General features: G+C 38.5%; 1 long non-coding RNA gene across 1 annotated transcript in view; it reads right to left on the bottom strand.

Annotated features, from left to right (window-relative positions):
- The window catches only part of LOC147601687 (uncharacterized), a 32479-nt gene extending 13968 nt beyond the window's left edge, over window positions 1-18511 (bottom strand). Inside the window, exon 1 of the long non-coding RNA XR_015257618.1 lies at window positions 18384-18511. This is a non-coding gene — a long non-coding RNA (uncharacterized LOC147601687). The remainder of the gene's footprint in view (window positions 1-18383) is intronic.
- Between the last annotated feature and the right edge of the window lie 2663 nt (window positions 18512-21174).

Here is a 21174-nt window from a genome sequence, read left to right on the forward strand (position 1 = left end):
AGCTTAACAAAGTGTCAAAGAATAAGGAGAAAACTACAACTATGATTGTGTTCAAACATGCAGATGTGCACATAGAACCATTATCAGCTTTTATCAACATAAAGCAAATTAGCTCTGGAACATTTCCCAATTCCATGTGCCAGCTTTGCTGAGATAAGCCATGAATTTGTGCTAGCTGACACTATCATTATTTTTGACTTAAACAGTTTGAGAATAGGGAGGAACCCACCAAAGTCTGCTTCATCACCAAGCACCTGAAAGTCAAAAGATGCTATCCAAACTAATTGGTTAGAGGTCTCTAAGTTCTATATATCCTTTAGCTCAGTGCCCTCGTGTCAATCTTTGGACCACTCTTCAATGTACCTGCTGTTTCTTCTCCCCTCTCTGGATGTGGCTGTGATGGGTGATGCGCTCCCCACTTCTATAAAGGGCAAGGGCTCTTGCAGGTGCCCACTCACTTCCTACTTGAGACTTAAACTGGGTAAAATGTTTCAGTTACATTAAGAAAACCCCACAGTCTTTCACCTTAACTTTATGAAATCGGGAAAAATCTTTACAGAAGAGCTCTTCCTATCCACAGCTCACCTTCTTCTGAATCCACAGATTCCATTTGAACCAGAGCAAAAGATGTTAAAATACCAAAACTGGCAGATGGAGGTCACAAGCAAAGCTCAGTGAATTCATCATCTGTCATTCAGCTGTTAAGAGTTTTGTCAATGCACTTGCAAAGGACATTAATCAATCTTTACCACACACTTGAAGAACAGAACATGTTTTCATCCCGCACTGCAGATAAGGGATTTTGCCACCCTGTGAAAAAAACCTTTCCTGTTTGTTTTGTTTAATTTTCTGTCTGGATTTGTCATGATGATAAAAATAATCTAAAGTTTAAAACACTGCAGTAAGCAAAATTTTATCCCAGAAAAGAATCAGGTAATTTTGTAAACATTCTGTGTTTTGATAATTTAAAAAAAAAAAAAAACTATTAAAAAAAATCATAAATTGTTTAAAAACAAAATATCCCTGCACTTAGACAGTACCAGAGTAGAAAGTTCTGATTTTTTCCTGACACAAACCAGTACAATTGAAAGGTTCTCAACAGAAACACATCAGTGTATTTTCCAACTGCTTCAAAGAGAGGACTGATTACTTGCTCAAGACTGTGCATACCAGACTGTTGCCAGAAATTAGGATTCCCTCGGTATTTGTTCAAACCACTGGAATTCATCTCCTAATTTGTTCACTAATAGTATTTCTGAATGAAGATAGAAATAATGGAAATCTAGAGGCAAATTTTGTTTTCACTGAGGATAGTTGGACAATTTGGGAATATTTTATGCAGACAAGTAAACATGAGCAAGAGGGAGAACTCAACCATAGCCAAGTTGAAACACAAGCTTTTTTTCAAGGTATGTCCGAAGCTTTTTAAAGTGATGGTCACTCTCAACTATATGTAATTTCTTCATCTAGTGACAAAGGGCCTTAAAAGTGGGCTGCTCCCTTTTCCAGTATGCTCTCTTCCTAGCCTTTCAAGATGGTAAGTAGCACATTAGCGCAATAAGGAACGTCCACAGTTTCTTTTTCAATACATGGTTATGGAGCAGTGCACATTCCTTGGCATGAATATATGTTATTTAAGGAAAATGTAGTCTTCATAAACCAAGTCTTAGGTGCCACAGTATGCAAGATTATGCATTATTTTTTTCCCGATTTCCATCCATACTGGCTTTTTTCCATTAGAGAAGTACTTTATCAAGTAAACCCTTTTCTCATTTTCTGTAAAGTGCATCCTTTCACTAACCTGAGTGCCATCATAATTTGTACTGTTTTGCATGTAAGAGTACAAAGATCTCCAGGCTTTATTCTTCTGTAAATGTCACCAGTTCCATGTACACTACTGTATCTTGAAACTGGTTTTCCTCTGACCTTATCAAGAACAGCAATTTTCCTGTCCTCTCTAACAACACCTGGGATCTTGCCAAAAGAAATCAGAATCTAACATAAAGCTCCCAGAGCAGCGGCTGAGTGTGAAAACAGAAGTGTGCCCATCAGCCTTCGGAGGGCTTGTGTCAGAAGGCAGCTGCCCCTGACATGGCTGCAGTACCGCAGAGAGCGAGTGCCTGAGAAGGGCACAACGACGTTGAAAGGCTTTCTTGAGCAAATGCATTGGTTTAGCTTAATAAAGGCAAGGCAAAGGGCAAACAAAGCAGCACTGTAGTGTCCTTCTGGGGAAGAAAGCCTTGTGGCCCACTGCGACTTCAAAGAACAAAGCTGGCTTCAAAGATCTTGTATCTTGTCTTCAACATAATGCAAACCCTATGGAGTGCCTCCGTCTGATCCTGACAATAGCAGTGCTGCTTGCCAGCAGTTCTCTGAGAATACAGGTTGGCAGAGATACAAACAGTGTGTGGAGGAGCCTCAAGGAATCTGGCTTTGCTAAACTCAGGGAATAGCAGTATTAAGGACAAGCAAGCGCTGTCTCTACTCTGTCTTCTATTGCACTTACGATATGGTTTATTTGAAATGCAGCTGCACGGTATTAATGATATTTTGCTTCAGCAGGATAGCTTGGTTGCTAACTGCCACAGCCCTTGCTGCAGAGACAACAAAAAAGCAAGCTTGGGGCAGAATCAAGCTGAGCTTGATACACAGGGGCTGGAGCTGCGGCCCAGACTGAAAGCAGAAAATCTGCATGAACATACCTTGAGAGAATTGCTGGAGGTCAGAGAGGTTTGCTCCAAAGGGATGAGAAGTACCATCTGTTTGGTGGTGATGGAAGTGCTATTACTTGCAAACATCAAAAGATTTCCATGTAATGTTGACATTTACTGTGGTATTTAATGTGCTTATAAGGATGGTATGATTGTTTGGAGTTTAAAAACTAAGAGCAGATCTTTCAGGTCTTAAATGGCTGAGAATAAGGGTAGTTATTGCTCATTTCGTGACTCCTGAGGACAAAGTTTTAAATATGCAAACATGAAAACAAATTGTTTCTCAGTGGGATGTTATTAAATCTAGGCAGGGTTACCTGCAAAGTCTCAGGTTCTGTCAGTCATACAGGTAAAAGATTTAATGATACTAATTGACTTTTAATTCCTAATTCAGCAATGATGAATTATTTTACTGCATTGTTCACAAATCATGGTATTTAGAGGATTACCTGTGTTTGCGAAGCCATTGGCTACCCAAAAGAACAACTCACGAAGGCTTCATTGTTGAGCAGAGCAAGCTGCACGTAAAGCTTCCAAAAGCATTTTGTTCTAGCAGGAACTGATGAGCTCTGAAATGTGTAGTATGGGAACACACTCCCAACACCTCTGTGTGTTTAGTGGAAGGATAATTCTGCTATTCAATGTGATGTGCTAGAAAGAAGAAGAGGGTAGGTAAATGTTCACGTTTGTGATAAACTTTGGGTCCTCTTCTGTTAATGACTTAGTGTAAAGAAGAGGAGGGGGAAAAGAAATATTAGAGAGATTTGCAGCTTATTCCCCAGAGTCTGAAAAAAAAATTATCAATGGTGAAATCTCTCAAGCCATTCTCATTCTTGAGAAGTGGTAAAAAGCACCCTTGGCAATTTTTGAGAAACACTATGGAGTAAGATCACTTAAAGAGCAGCACATGGGGGAACCATGCCAACCACAAAACTGAAGCATTGCACTCCGTTTGAATGCAGCCACCTAGGCGCATCTCTAGCTTGTAGATTTGATAGCAGCTTATCTGGATGTACAGGTTCATGCTCCTGCTGTAGGAGGTCCTGCCAGTTCAGTCTCTCCACCACGGCATCATTTTAATTAAAAATATAGCTGACCAAACCGTTCTTCCTTCTGCAACTGAAACCCTCCTCCTTTCTCAAGGGCTATGGCTACATGAGCCTGCTTCTTGCAGGGGAGTTGGACTAGATGACCTTTAAAGGTCCCTTACAACCCAAACTATTGTATGATTCTATAGGGTCTTTCTGAAATGCATGAAGAAGAAACTTGTATGTATGTATGAACCTGGACAGCTTTCTTCGGGGCAAATGCTCCTAAGTCACAAGGTGGTGCAAAGCCACTGGCAAAGGTCTTCTTAACCTACAGGCTGGAAAGCAGGACATGTAGAAGGCAGAGCTATTTCAACTACCAAAGGCAGTGCATTGAAAACACAGTTGGACAGTGCCTCCCCCATTACTTCTCAAATCCACTATCTCACTTCTTTTCAGATAAGCACACCTGCACTCATTTCTCATAAACTCATTATTTTAAAACAGAGGCCATCTATATTTACACCAGAATGCAGAATAATAAATTGCCTAGTCTGCTGCTAATCATGGAGAAAATAAGGAAGAGAAGCTGAAATTTCTTATTCCTATAGAAAAATTCACTTAAGCATAAAAAGTGCAACACTAGATCTTGTATGTAAAATTTCTTGTAAGTTTATGCTTTTGCTTAATTGTTCCTGTTAGGGGAATATAATGTCAAGGGCTTCCAAAACAAAAGATCTTATTTTAAAATACACAGTCACAGGCTTTCAGGTGTCTGAAAAGTTAATTTAAAAACAATTAATTTGCACCATGAACATTTCTTCTCACCGAATCCAAGTATTTTTCCCTATGCCCAACATGCGTAACTTACCCTGGCAAATGTTCTACCTGTCTCTGTCACATATGGTATTTTATCAGATTGGACTGTAAATCTTTTGACCTGACCTTATTATTTTCTTTATTTAATATGCTTACTAGATGCTACATAATGAGTTATATTTCACCAATAATAAGTGGTAATCATTCAAATGTCTTTCATTAAATGCTCTATCTAATATATTTTAATCTGCATTTTTATACCCTCGCCCCCTTTCAATTTGCTCTATTTTATCATTCTGTGAGTCTGCTTTCATGCCCTCCAAAACTGCTGGTACTGCTCTTTTTCCTGTTGGCCTGGATAAAACAGTGTAGGTCAGGCAGCATGAAAGCTATCAAAAATTTGCTGCCTGATTAGGGTTTTGTTGTTGTTGAAAAATAATTATTGACTGTCTCTATTCTCTCTTTCACTTTATTTGCATCCTTCTCTCTGCTTGCTATTTTTTCTCCTCTCAGGCTTCAAGCTGAGACTACACTCTCTAACATTTTCTAGTTCATTGGAGGTCATTAGCAAACAGCTTCAGAGAAGCTAGACAGCATGTTTGCTCTTTTCATGTTGTTGTATTTCAGTTTTTGATGGGACAGAATCTATTAAGATCTTCTCCTGTACTCTTTTCACACAAGCTCTTTGTTCCTTATGATCTACAGAAAAAAAAAAAGTACACACATACTATCTCTTGCTTGCACAGCTGAAAACCAGCAGAGCCACAATTTCAAAGGTAAAGAACATGCTACGGTATACAGATATTGGCAGATGTCTTTACATTGCTGATGCACACACCCAGACAAGATTCAAATATGTGATCAGATGCAAGTAAATTATAAGCTGTATGTATAATAAAATACATGCAAAAATACAGGTGCAGTGGTAATATATAGAGCCTTGAAAACCTGCCCCACTGTGCAGGTTATCGTTTATTTTCCACAGTCACCACGTTCTTATTACAAGCTTGTTTTGCACCCTGCCAAATTCTAGACACTGTTCATCACACAGACCCTTCAAGCCTACCAACTCCTCCAGCTAGCCCTCTGGAATCCAAAGCCATCTAAGTCTTACAGGTCCTACCCTGAATGAGATCTGGAACTATTAAGATCATCTGCTACCAGCACATTTTCTTCATAGAGAATGGGATTCCAACGAGTGGTTTTCACATTTGGAATGATAAGTTCAGGAAACAGAAAAATTAACAGTTAAAATACTGGCTTAAGAGACTATTAACAAATGAACAGTATTGCTCAGAGATGCCTATTTTACATGGAAGAAACAACCAAAAAATCAAAACATCAATAGGAGGAGGAGGCAGCAGAAAAGGACTCTTGCAGATTCTGCAGGAAGAGGTAATTTGTGAAACAAGAGGAATCTATCAAAGCAGGGGGAAAAAAAAAGTAACTAATTTACTCATTCAATACTGTTAGCAGAATTTACATATCCATCCTTGTTACAGAGGCTTTGAAATTTTGGTTTTCCCCAGCTGTTTTTCTTATCATTTCAGCATGTTTTCTCATCACACACAGCCACTTAGCTCTCAGATGCTCTTGCTAACTGACTGCTGGCACCTTTCAGCTGCTCTCAGGCCTTCCCTTTTAAATCTCCCAGCTGCCTCTCTTACCCCTCATAACATTACTGGCCTACCCATCTCATGTATTTTTTTAAATCGTTTCCAGCTGCCACATTTGGTGCTCTAGATACTTTTCATTCTCTCCTCCAGAATATGGCATTTTGGAGTGTTTCTGTGGGCCAATGGCATGACAGCAGATTTCCAAAGCCTCTTTCTGCCATAATAGGAATCTCATCCAAGTCCTTTCAAGATTTTCACACAAACTGCAAATTTCTTTTGGCTGCTGGCAAATGCTTGAAAGCAGAGGGGAGGAGGAGGGCATGGTGCTAAATCACTAAGGTGGTGATAGTACAGTGATCCATGATCAGATAATTAAATCTCACCTCTTGCTGCTTCACCGATCTCGTGTATGTCATTCTCTTTTCTCTGAAGTATTGCCCAATCTCCCACATTGTGTGCAAAACTTCTGAAATTTAGAAGAAATTTCAGCTAATTTCTGCTTACAATTTGGAATCACTAGCCTAACAGAGTCCTCGATCCTTACACTACTCTTGCAAACTGCAGTCTCTGGAACTGACATAGAAAAGACTCCATATATGTTTAAGAAACATGCCTTGGTACATGTGAATCCTTTGATTTTCATGGTCAAGAAAAAAACTGTATACATAGATTCCTCTTAACTGTGTAAGCGACAGTTTAGACACACACCCACTAGTTATTCTCATGCATTCTTTTGCACTTTAAGAAGCGAGTAATGCTTTCATGTTATGTTGGCTTTGTAAAATTTTGCTCCAAATCTCTATGGTTATAGGAAAATCTAATTGTCATCTAATTAAAGGCACTAAAAATTAAATTTTAAAGCTATTGATCTTACCTTTTTCCATATTTTGGCAACACCAAAATGAAATTGGCCATGTGAGGCACTTAAAAGTTATGGAATCTTAACTGGGTTTTCTACAAGGTTCTTTTTAACAATGTCACTTCAATAAACATGCTTGAAGGTTCAGAAAAGAATAACTTTTTTTTTTTTTTTTTAATTCCAAAGACCTTATCTGCATATCATCCAAGTTTCTATCTGATTCAACCAGGGCTGTTCCTTTTCAGTCAAGACCTTTTCTTATCCTTTCTTTACCCACTGGAGAGGCTTGGGTGAAGAACCTTCTCTGCAACAGGTGCCCACTGTCCACAGATGAGCCATGACAAAACATGTTGGCATCCAGCACTTGCTTTGAAATAGGTCATGAACTCAGAAAATCCATTTATAAATGTCATGCCAGGCTGCAAAATGGGGCACATGTTTAAAAGTGCCTGAGAAAGCAACCCTCCTCTGCCACTGCGGAAGGAAGGCTGCTCTGCTCATCATCTTCCCTGTTCCTCTCTGAAACTCCTGGCACTGTGAGACAAAAAAGGACTTCTGGATCTGCCTGCTCCTTCTAAAAATGTTAGAAGGAGAAAGGAACTGTATTCCAAGGCTTTGGAAAACACCAAGGGAGCTTGCAATTTGAGTTTAAGAATCAATTTCATCACTACAACGGTCAGGAGAGAAGCGAGCATAGAATGGGCAGGATAAAGTACAGGAGCGGCTGGAAGAGAGGTTTTAAACAGAATCACAGACATTTCCATACTGACTGAAAACTGTTTCCCTCTCAAAGAGTCTAGTGGTCACTCCACAGCACAGTGAAATCATTGAAAACTCTCCAGATTCCTTCAGAGAACTTTGGGTCAGGTCTTATGGACTTGTCTTCAGATTTGAGTGTTTTAATAAAGTGCATTAACAGATGTTTTCAAACACTCCTAAAGTCAGGACAGCTCTGAGATCTTTGCAACACATGAAATTGTTACCAGACCTGAGTACAAAAATCCTAGGTTCCTCCCCAGTTTGGTTTCTGGTGCTTGCAAAAAGCTTCTCTGATAAAAAGAGAAATAATTTGCAAGTCAGCTCATGAAATAAAGGATAATCAAATCCCACAATTAACTAGGCCATCATCTAGCACACACAGTTCTCCATACCTGCCAAGTACTATCAATACTCTAAAAAGAACCTATTAATAAGAAATGTTGTTATTTGGAATAGACTGAGATGAGGTTGCCTAGTTCCAAAGAAACCAAATATGCTGACCGTGACACAGCACTCTGAACTTTCCACATGAGATCACCAGATATCTTTGACAGTGAGAAATGAGAATGGGATTACATATTCAGTATACAAAATACAGAATCACTTTCTATATCTAGGGTTGCATCAAGTTAAATGGCAAGAATGGGTTCAAGTACTTTCCCTCTTAAAAAAAAAAAAAAAAGACAATAGGATATATGTCCTCCCCTTCCTGCAATGAATTAGACAAGCACTGTCTGATGATGCTAAACACTGTAATTCTGCATCTTGCATTTTACCAGTGCTGAATACTGTAGTCTGGGGCAAAGCAAAACTTGTTTCTCCTAGAGAAAACTGAAAGTCATTTCCACAGGCCTAACTTTACTCTAGGAAAATTAATCTCTCTACTCTTACTCTGTGGTCAAGAGAGACACACATCCTCTGCATTACTGTCAGAAGGAGCCTCTTTCTCCTGCTTGTAAAAGGACGCAAGGGGGACTAGCTCACCTAAGGTAAAGGTTGCTTCTTTAGATTCTACACCCAGTTTTATTTTCTTCTGTGTAAAAAGCTTTCTGCTGATGTTTTGTTTTTCAAACAGAAATATAAGACAGGGATTGCCTAGCTTTGTCTCTATGATTAAAATTAAACTAAGTCCCAAAGATAGTTCACATAAACAATCAAAAGAGTGATATAGCAACACAGTAAATTATGAATGTATTCTATAAACAGCAATGATACTCTGCTGCTAACTCACAGAACAAGCACTATCAGCCTGAAAGACAGAACCTTAATTATGATATCAGATATTTTCAGTAAGGAATAATAGTGAGGATAGCCTGTGTTTTGATAGACCATTTGAAACCATTGGAGGAAAATGTTCACAATATATTTCAACTGGTTTCCATTTCAGAAAAATCAAGATGATTTTGTGAAAATTTGCATTTGAAATTATCACAATGTCTATTGTAAAAAGTGGCATATCCAGTAGGGAGTTCATTAAAGAAGAAAAAACTGCCTAAGAAGAAGTGAAAAACGGAAGGAACATATTCCACTCAATTTTTCATTGTTTGAAACAAAGTTTTCTCTGTAAAAAGTTATGCCAAAATTCCATAAGCACGTAGTCCATTTAAATATTCTTTTATGAGCGTGAATGGAGGTGCACAAGGATCACTAAGTGCTCGGAGAGAAGGACTGTATTTTTGTTTCGGTTAATTTTCAAGTCTCCCAATAAATCTAGTGTCAGCACCTAGTTAACAGAGCTGACAGAGCATGGATGCTGTACAATGTTTATGGTACACTTGATGCATATTTCCATGTAGCTTTTGCAAATGAACATTTGTAACTCTCTAAAAGCCACAGACTGTAAGTCTAGAACAGATGTCACAGACATGAATCTCCATCATCAAACACTAAGGTATGAAAGAATGGGAAGAATTAACCAAATATAGTAAACAATTTCACATAATTGCATATTTAATTTTATCTCACATATGGTATGGAATACCAAACACGTATGTAACACATTGATTTTATGCATACAACACTTATTTTTTGCATATTGGTTATCTCCTTTTAATCAACAAACTCTTTTAGTGTTGAAACAGTCACCAGTTTTCACCCACACATGTGTAGATGAACATAGTTATCTAAAAGTCTTTTCCACGAAGCCTTTTCCTCAACATTTCTACGGTGTTTTGTTGCACAGGATATCAGTTCTGTTTGATCGCTTGTGCTCACTGCGGTGTGAATATATGTGCATGCATCTGCATGTGGACTGAGAGCCAGACAATGCGTGGAATCTAAAAGATGTGCCACACAGGTGTGGCGGCACAAAGCTGCAAACCCAGACACCTCAGATGACTGTGTGCAGGAAGGGAGTTTCAAATAAATTCAGTATCAGTGGGCCAGGTTTTATCCACCGTGTAGCTTGCACTGAGTTTGTCTGGTAGCATTCTGTTGTGGCTGTTCTTTGGAAAAAAAACCTGCTAGAAAAATATAGACATTTTTTCACATTAAAAAGAGAGGAGCGGATTATACAAGTTATTTCAAAATACTTGAGCTGGAATTATTGTGGGTTTAATGGCCATTTTTACCAGGCCAAGACAATGGATGAATACAGAATGTCTGTTAAACGACTTCTATTCAGAGAAAAGAAGGTAGCAGGCTTTTTATGAATGAGTAGTCACAGCAAATCCACAATTTTTGAAATATAGGTTATTTAAGAAGTTGTGAAAAACTTATAGCATTTAAGCAAAATGATTGCTAGAAAGTTTCAGTTCTTCATAAAGCTGCACCAAAATTTCACAGCTGATTGGGGATCACGCTATAAAATCCAACATTCCCTCAGTCACTGAAGCACAGCAACTGTATAAATTTGAGCATAACACTATGCATCACCACTAGTATCCCTCCTCTTTTTTGGACAGCGCCACAAGTGTACTGTCAGTACATACCACCCATAGAGACAACCAAATGTTTGCTGCTACAACACATGCATGGAGCTGGTAACGGCCAGTCCCATCTCATCCTGAACAGCACCAGCCAGAAGAGCCAGTGGTGCTGCCAGACTCAAAATATCTCACTAAGTCCTTCTGATAATAGCAAAGGACAGGAATCTCACAAATTCAGATTTGATTCACCCTTCTGAAACAGATGGAACTTCATGGGAAAAGTATCATAAAACAACTGAAGAGCCAGTTGTATCATAAAACTTGATTTGAGTCAATTGAGCCAACTGAATCATAAACCAACTGAACAGCCAGCTGACGTATATTCCCCTGCTTTTTCTGGCCACGGATGAGAACAATCTGTCTTTATTCACTACACAGATAGTTACTGACATGCAGGTTTGATGACACATTATTCCTTAGAGCACGTAACAAATTCTAGGTGAATATGTTTGTCCTAAGCTGCAACACCGCAGAGCTATCTGAACACAGAACCCGCAGCAGTGACAGGGAGCTCAGGGGCTCTCAAGTGCAAGTTATTCTCATAAAGCCCAGTGCAAAGTTCAGCCACTAAGCTTTTGATCCACAGATTTTTGGTCTGTGACTCATACAGGTATTTGACATATTCCTACTTTACTCTGCTGTAAGCACCTTGATCAAGGCTTCTGAGGTTAATAAAAAATTAAAAGAGTAATATCTTTGACTTGGATCAGTCCATGATTCACCGATCTCTGTCAGTGCAACCTCAGAGCTCCCACCTGCCAATGCCATATCCGTGTCCAGCATCTGAATTCTAGGTCTGTTAGGGAATCTGTGAGGGCATGACTGGCCAATGACCTGACAATATTCAATATAGAAGCCACTGTCGATTGGCATATATTTTTGCTAGAGTAGTCACATAAATAAAGTTTTAAATCATTATCAGCCTCTACTCTGCCCTGGTGAGACCCCACCTGGAGTACTGTGTCCAGTTCTGGAGCCCCCAACACAAGAAGGACATGGACCAGTTGGAGAAGGTCCAGAGGAGGGCCACAAAGATGATAAAAGGGCTGGAGCACCTCTCTTATGAGAACAGGCTGAGAGAGTTGGGGCTGTTCAGCCTGGAGAAGAGGAGGCTCCGGGGAGACCTGATAGCGGTCTTCCAGTACCTAAAGGGGGCCTACAGGAAAGATGGGGAGAGGCTGTTTAGTAGAGCCTGTTGCAATAGGACGAGGGGTAATGGTTTTAAAATAGAGGGGGGTAGATTTAGATTAGAAATTAGGAAAAATTTTTTTACTATGAGAGTTATAGAACACTGGAACAGGTTGCCCAGAAAGGTGGTGGAGGCCCCATCCCTGGAAGCATTCAAGGCCAGGCTGGATGAGGCTCTGAGCAACCTGATCTAATCAGGGATGTCCCTGCTCCTTGCAGGGGGGTTGGACTAGATGACCTTTGAAGGTCCCTTCCAACCCTAACCATTCTATGATTCTATGATTCTATGATCAGCATACGCATTCCTAGTTTCAGATTATATTTTAGTGAAATAATTGCATGAACACATGGGTCAGATGCGCAATGGTTATAAATCAGGAGATGTCTGCAGCTTTCTGTACAGGGCTGGAGATCTAGAAGAACTGAGAATATGACCTGAAACATGTAATAGGTAAAAATAACTGTTACAGGTAAGAGTCTACTTCTAAAATATTAACAGAAAAATTCACGTAATTGTCTCCAAAGATATATTATCTGATTAACACTACTCAAAGACATAGTTCTTGCTCTAAACAGGTACCCTAATCTAAGATGCAAATAAACAGAGATAAAGGAAAAGAAGAGAAAATACAATATTGGAGAGACTTACTACACTAAAATCTTCAGCTTTTGCAATCTTTTCGGTATTAATGCCCATTTCTCACAAAGAAAAGTTTGAAGGAAGAGGATGGGAAGAGTATATATTTATTCTGGCCCAAATTTAATCTTCAGTTAAAACCCAAAAGCCCCAAGCCAGTGTCAAAGCAAAACTGCCACCCCAAGCCACCTCCAACTGTCAAAACACTTCTATGACTGTGTTTAAAATAACTGGCAATGGCCTGTCCAGATTTTGTACCCCCAAAATGCTCCCCTAAAATAAAGGAAATAAAACCCTGTGCTTAAAAGCTCTTTGGCATAGGAAATAATGAAGTAGCAATGATGAGGTGGCAGTAATGAGGTTTTTTTTTGATCCTAAGCTCATTCAAACTCTTGGAAGATCATTCCCTAATGTAACAAGTAAGTCTCACTCCCCCTCAACTTTGAAAGAACAAACGAAGAACAAGCATGAAAATGGGAGAGAGAGATTTGTACAGAACCAAATCCTACAAATGAATCTAGGAAATTGGCACTAAAGACATAAAAATTTGGATATGATGTAGAGGGAACCACAGGATGAATTTTAAGCACTTTCAATGCTATGTTTACTTCCATGGGACTGAAATCACTCTCACTTAGTATGAAACTCCATTCAACACACAAATTATGCCTGAAACAACAAAAAGCACTAGTTTGGCGAAGTTTCCTAACAGATCTGTGGATAAGACTACAAAGCTTTAGTCTACAGGGAAAAGCAGTTGACTTGGCAAGTCTGTTTGTGGCATGCTGACCTTTTTTTCAGAAAAGGTCACCGTGGAGTCAGGTTCCTGAACTTCCCAGGGATTCTGCAGCTCTAAAGCTAGGGATCTTTTAGGCTGTAGCATCATGACAGCCTAAAGCAATATGAATGAATAAGCCATTTTTTTTTAATTTCCACAAAACCTTTTCAGAAATCTAGGAGAAATCAGGAGTGGTATCAGTCCAGTTCTTGGTGATCAGCAACTGTGACCGTTGCTGAAAACCTCAGCAAGATCATATAAAACCAGCTGCACATAGGCGAAAGGCTGAAGGTCTCTGAGTTTACGTGAGGAGGTCTGATTGTCTGTTGCCTGCTCTGAGCACAATTACGAGAGTTTAGTTTACAGTGCTATCAAGCTGGCTCTTTTTGTTACCTTCCTTGCACTAGAAAATAAAAAAAAAAAAAGCCAGTGGATTTTTGTCCCAATTATTTTTAGTGGAAGAAAAGCGCACTATACACCTCAGACTGCAGGAATCAAGTATTAAGCCATGGCAGATTATAATAAATTGATTTGCTAAACAAGCGAATAGAAACCCTTGACTTCCACAGCATTTTAAGCAAGAGAATGACAGACCGAAACAGGTTTAACACTGATACTAGGTTAAATCTCAAATCAGGTGTGCAAAGCCTTTCGGTTTTTCAGGGTGTGGCTCACACATGGAATGATTAAACCAGTTTTTAAGGAGGTAAAAAAACCCATAATTAGAACGATTATTTTAAAGAATCACAGAATAACTCAGATACAGAATTGTAGATGCTATAAATCATCATATTATTAATTGCAAAGGACTGATGGCTGCTTCACTGCTAAACTTGGTGATCATTCTTTTGGATGAAATTTTTTTAAATTTTCTAAAAAGCACACTTATTTTATATACTTTATGTAATTTATATATTTCTCTTTGGTTTCCTTTTTTTTGGATGCATCATGTAAGTGGTTTAAATAAGACAGAAGAAACTGCATGAAAGGATCCTCTTGCTGAAATGAAAAATAATTCTGGAAAAAAAAAAGTAGGAGCCAGTGGAATAGATGATCTCAAGAGGTTCCTTCCAACATGAACAATTCTGTGAGTATCTGATAGATATTTATATATATGTTATATATTATATACCTTATGGTATATACCATATATATAAAATATCTATTGCAGATCACATAATTATTATACATTATATAATTATTATACATTGTATTTTATATATTCTATATATGGTACAAAAGAAAAATAAAGAAAAGCTAATGTGTTTATTTTTTATAAATGAAGTTACAAACCAAAAAAGTATTACCAAAGAAAAATAGTAAGAGAGAAAAAAAGGATATTTCTATGTTCTTGATCAGGTATTTTAACAGCACAGTCTCCCAATTCAACGTGTATAATGACAACAGAGAAGTAACTACTGTGACTACTGGTACTGCAAATCCTTATACAAAATAGATCATTTATATGTGTGTGTATATATATATATATACATATACATATACATGACAAACCAGTCCTAATAGAATACTGGTTCATTTTTATTTATCTTTCTGCATGCAATCACACCTTTCCAGCTCTTCTGAAGTTCATGAATACTGCGTAAGGGGGGCTAGAAGTACATCCCTAGCATATAAAGATTTTGAAAAGGAGAGTCTGCAACTGCTTTTCAACCGAGTATTAACACCAGGCAGAATCTACCGCTGCTGTGCAGAAACTGAATAATCATGCGCTGTGCAGGTGGAGCGTGGGAGGTGAAATCCACAGTCAGTGAATGAGGTTGCCGGGCAAGACACATGCACACCCACACAGCAGCTGCTACTGCTGCTCCTGTCAATAGCCCCAACATCTGAAGGAGACAAGCGTTCTTCAAAGGTGAGCTGATTCAGCTGCACAAAGGTTTAAGGACATTTTTACTGACATTTTTGCTAATTATTTGCTGAACTACAGCTATCTCCTATTAAATAAAGGTAGCGACTCAGTTGACTTCAGCTGGAACAGGAGTGGACCCCTAAGGACTGCCACCTGCTCTTTCAAATCAATGGCTAAACTTGTGCTGACTTCAGTCATCCTGGAACAAACAGACCTTTAAACCTGAGGTCCTCTCTCAAACAAAACCGGACTAAAAACAGCAGGTGTTTTGCTCAGAAAGGCTCCTGTATGAACTTCCAATTGCTAAAAACAGCCCGAGGACATATATAGATGCATATTGGCACTGCCTGTCTTCTATTTAGTGTCTGTAGTGAAATGTACTTTTGTAAGAGACCCAAGGATCATCCTCTTCCTGGTCAGTACTAGGGAACATGAATATATATGTGTATTTTTACTTATATATGAAACTATTGTTCTACTGCTTGTTATTTGTTGGCATCTGGCCAACAGTCAGCAACGTGACATGGTAACTTTGAATCTAGGTTTTGGTTGTACCCCTGAATATGAATATTTGCATTTCTGAAAATTAAAACATTAAACAGGTTGCGATTAATGTCCTAGAACTTATATCCAAAATTACAACAGAAGAGTGAAAAAAGGTAGCAACAAATATCAAAATAACTAGTAAAAGCAAACAAATAATAGTCCTTTCAGTTCTGCTTTTATTAATCAAACAGTAAATGACCATATAAGACATACAACCTTTTGGCTGGGGATCTGTATCACAGAAAAATCAGGACAACCAATGAACAAATCAACCTCAAATAACTCCCATATGTGGAGCACATCAGATTCTCTACCAAATTTGTTCAATAACACTAAAAAAAAAAGGGTTTAAGGAAGATCTGCTATGAATACCATGAAGATTTCTGGGAAAGCTACACTTCAGAAATATTTTGACTTCTTAAAGATTATCACATTAGCACTGGTGAACCATTATAAATACGGATGGGTGACTCAGGAAGAACGGATTATATGTGTTGCTCACCACAACTGATGATGTAGATCAGCCTATGGTTCCAAGAATGTTACTGTGGGGACCATCTTCTCTTTCATTTTCCCCAAAAATTTTACTCCATTGTTCCTCTAACACATTTTTTTTTCCTTCTATTAAGTGCTACACAAAGGAACTCTCAACAATTCATTCCTTGCTGCTGATGAAATGCAACCCCTGAGGTCCCCCGATGCAGCCCCTAACTTTGCTTATCACTAAGGTACGTACACAGGAGGTCACAGAAGCCGTAGACAAACTACTCAACCCTGCTGAGGCAACCAACCGCAGGTAAGCAGGAGAGGTTTGGCTGATTATTGTAGGCTGAAATGAAGCTGGTGGCTGGAAGAGGCTGACATTTCAGGATTGGTCAGCTCGGATACATGCAACAACCTTTTATATGCTGTGGCATAGATGTGCGCCTTTAATACTGCTTTGACTTTGTAAATACATTCTTCACGCTGACACACGACTATTTTGGTTATTACCGTTTAATGTTTTATAAACACCACAAGTTACACAGCTTTGAAACAACACTTCATACAAGCTGCAATGCCCGAGTCTATCTTATACTGGGAAAATGAGTTGGAGCTGCTTACAACAAAGATTTGGAGGTATCCCAGCTCAGCAGCTGGGCAGTAGAGGCAGATGACCTCCTACTGATTGGAAGGGACAAGATGGAGCTGAACCTCAGCAGGATGCTGAAAGGTCTCTTGCTAATCTGATGTGCACATCAAATGTATAACAGTAATCTAATTAAAGACCTTACAAGTGCTCATGGGCCACACATTCTCTATGAAGGTGCTTCTGGGTTCTTTCCTTTGCATGTAAAATATTTATATTTTAACCTAGTAGGGTATATAGGAACTTGGATTAAAAGCTCTTTTATGAACTATTTGCTTGTTTCACAAATAGCATAAATTGCATTGTATTTACATCGTACTCTAAGCATTTCTGTTTTCCTTAAAATCCTACATATATTGTCAACCATATTAGCTCACGGCTAAATATCAAATCTTCATCATATTTCTCTCTTACGCTCCTTTTTTTTCATACTCTGTGACAAGGCAGTTACTTTCGTGGAAATCTGTATACAACCAAATGTGTTGTTTCAGAGGTACCAATATAACTGAACCAGAATCTAAACTGAAGTTCTTATTTATACCAAGGCTTTATATATATTTTAATGTTCATGGTCTAATTCATAAATCAGCCTTAGAGTGTTGTTTTCCTTTCTTTTCCTTTATGAGGATACAAGAATGGCACATTTGATGGGGGATTAAGAGAGAACTCCAAGATTAATTATTCAGGAAAGCAAACAATATTCTTTTCTAAAGAAAATGATAGCTTTTAAAAATACAGTGCAGTATGTACAGAGCCTGTGTAAATACAGGAAAGTAAGAAAATAAGAATAAAATAAATGACTGGTTTTGAAACAAGAAGATTATTTCTGATACGTAAATCATTGGCCTACATTTATTTAAGTGAAACATTAATCCAGAAATGTAGAGTGAAGTGCTGACCCTGTTAGTCGTGACAAAACAGTCACTGACTTAAGGGGAATCAGGATTTCACCCCATCAATGTGAAATATTTATAGTTGCTTCTAATCCATTTTAGGCAATAAATTTAAATATATTTTGTTCCTTTTCTTTCTCCTCCTTCTCTTTTTGGAAAAAAAAAAAAAAGGGAAGACAGGAAGATAATCTGGCTACTTGGACTAGATGATCGTTACAGGTTCCTTCCAGCTGAAATTGTCTATTCTGTTCTATTCCAGTACTTGGCTTGATTTATCCTAAAACCTTTTTTGGCTTTATATTTACAAAGTTCTTATAAAAGAACAAACCCTTCTTTACTCAACAGAGGAAATCCTTCTGCCACAGCTGTATGGGAAAAACACGTATTGAGAAGGATAGATTTCAGAAAAGGGGGTTGTTCTTAAAAAGCTTTCAGAATATTGCAAAATAAAAAGATGCCACTCCAGTTGCCATAGAGAATATGAAAGGCAGAGTAAATGACTGTGCTAGGCTCTGTGCTGCAGTGCCTGATCAGCTCCTTGTACCTAATCTAGGCAGTCATCATTTGTAAAATAATAATTTAGGCTGACAAAACTGCATATTAATGTAAGTAATGTACTGTACCTAGGGATCCTTGCCAGCAGTCTCATTTTGCAGGAGGATATAAAACTGAGATATCCTCACTCTTCAAGTCCTTGGTTGAGGGAGAGGTTGAAGGAGCAGAAGAAAATTCACGCTGCCATCACCTCTGGCATTCCAGTTCTGTATTGGAAAAGCACAAATCACCTCAGTATCTTTCAAGAACTAAGTAAAAGATTCCCAAGACTCACATTCAAAGCTTGTGGTCTTTCCCCCTCTATTCTATATTGGGGTAGTAAGTGTAATTACAGAAGATATCTGTCAATAGCTAAATGGGTCCTGACTGGACGAGCCCACGCGTGGTGAATATGGTGAGGTAAAGGTCTGTATTTTCTGCCTGAGTGAGCTGATCTAACAGGGACTGAGTTCTTATCTCACTTTCCCCTCACCCATCCAGCACAAAGGAGCTTGGAGATTAACAAAACCAGCGAGGTACAGCATTGGCAGAAAGGGGCAGCAAGTGTCACCCAGTAGCTAATTAACTGTTGCGAAAGAACAGAGGAATTTTGCCTCTAAGTGGCTTTCCTTGACTTCCTTGGCCTGCAATGACTGCAATTGGGGTTATGCCACTTATGAACCACTGTCTGAATAAGAGCACAGTCCAGTCAAGTGCTTGGAACAACACTAAATATATAACTGTCAGAATACACATTGATTATCTGCCCACATTGCTATTTGATTACATCCTACAAAGTGTTCTCTCTGTAAAAAAATTATGTCACCAAGTAATCAATTCAGGTAATTTTACCATAAATTTTGCACAATTTGGTGTTTTCCTTAAAGCACCATTTCCTACAATCAGGTGATTGCGTAATTATTTAAAACCAAAATTAAATTTCTAGCCCAGTGGGTTGTATAGTAAACCTTGAATTCATTACTTGATTATTCCCCAACATCTCAGAAGTAGCAACAAAAAGAATCTCAAATATCCCCAGCTTTTTAGGGAAAAAAAAAATCATATTTTCTGTGTGTCTGGATTTTTCAGTACTTCGGCTGCACCAAGTATCTCTTACTGAACACTAGATGAGGGAGGACCGAGGCATTTTACTGATGATGTAGATACAGCTAGTCTGGAAAAACTCTGATCATGACATTGATGTCATCATACACATGGTGATAAAAGAAACATAGCAGCAGAAAACAATGAAAATAACGTAATCTAGTGAAAGAAAACTGTAACCGCAAGAAAACACAGATTAAAACACCAGACTTTCACGCCTGACTCATTTGCACATTCTGAAGGTGATTGGAACTCCTAAGGATGCTGGGACAATTTTGAATAAGTCAAAGAAGCTGTGGCATGAAGACCACAAAATAATTTCTAGTAGTTCTTGACTTTCGGCAGTATTTGGGTATGCTTGCATTTCCCTCAGACACAGCTGGATTACAAAGCACTGACAATGACAAAGTCAAGAGCACAGACATTTAACCAGCTGCAATTATCCTACTAAGATGCTTCACAGCTCACATCTGGGGCTGGAACGGTGGCCGAGCATCACGGTAAAGCTGTCCTGAAACTCTGTCCAAGCAGAACTGTATATTCAACTAGTAAGCTGGAAGCAGTACCTCACTTTGTTTAGTTGTACTGATGGGGACACAGCCAGTCTCTTAAAGGATCCCCCTGCAGACTACATTGAAAGAAAGATGAAAACAGAACTAAGAAGCTCAAACAGGAACACTAATGCTTCTAAATCAGGAAAACTAACATGGACCAATGAGTAAGACTTCGTCATTTCTTTTGACTACTGCTTCCATAGGTTTCATACATAGCAAAAGAGTAGTTCAAGGAAATATGGTAACACTACACTCACACACTTGAAAGTTTTGCTTTCCTTCCTCTGATTCTGAGTTAAATCATCCTCACTAAAAACTCCTTGCAAATTTCTGCCTGTAATTAAATGAAAAACACAATACTTCACTTGAAATCCATATCAAAATCCAGTACTGTATAAAACAGGATTTCTCACAAAAATACAACAGCAGCCTGTATCTGATGATAACAAATAGGCAGGGCAATGTAAATACTTAGAAGAACTGAGGTCCAAGCCTACAATATTCACTGAGTAGCTTTCCCAAAAGAGCAGCTCCACAGAACTGAATTAAACTGCAAAACTACCGTTAGTAAAAGTAGTCACAAAGATTAGTATTTATAAGATCAGGACATTTTCCCCTCGGATTCAGCAAAGCCCTTAAACATATACTGAATTATAACCAAGTGAGTAATTCCATCCCTATGTGAGAAGCTGCTTAAATACAACTGGAATGCCTAAGTGCTCTGCTACACGGGGATGCCATTACTCACACACTTAATGATAAGCACATGCCTATTATTTAACTTTTTATGTTGCCATGCCTAAAGAGCATACAACTAATTAATGTACAATTATGAAATGAGAGCCCACAGCCCCAGAGCTTACTGCATAAAAGAGGATATAGAGAAGAGACGAAAAAGCAGTAGAGTGACATCTGTGAATCTAAATGCGATTTGAATCTGTCTTCATCTTATTTTACAGGTCATCATATTGAATGATGATGGATTCAGCCTTATTTCACATTAGTTTGAAAGAGAAATAGTCCACTTCTTTGGCAGAATCTTTCCTTTTTTTTCCTGCGTGTCTTGACACTTGATCTGTACAAGGTACTCACAAAGTGCTCTACACAGATCCATTTAGTTAATTAACTATATGCTGCTTTTCAAATTCTGTGGACTAAACAGCAGATTTGGTAAGCAAAAGGCATCTTGACATGTCCTGAATGCACTCCAATATTATTTAAG

The sequence above is a fragment of the Chlamydotis macqueenii genome, chromosome 2 (genome assembly GCF_036417535.1).
Source record: "Chlamydotis macqueenii isolate bChlMac1 chromosome 2, bChlMac1.mat, whole genome shotgun sequence".
Classification (NCBI taxonomy): domain Eukaryota; kingdom Metazoa; phylum Chordata; class Aves; order Otidiformes; family Otididae; genus Chlamydotis; species Chlamydotis macqueenii.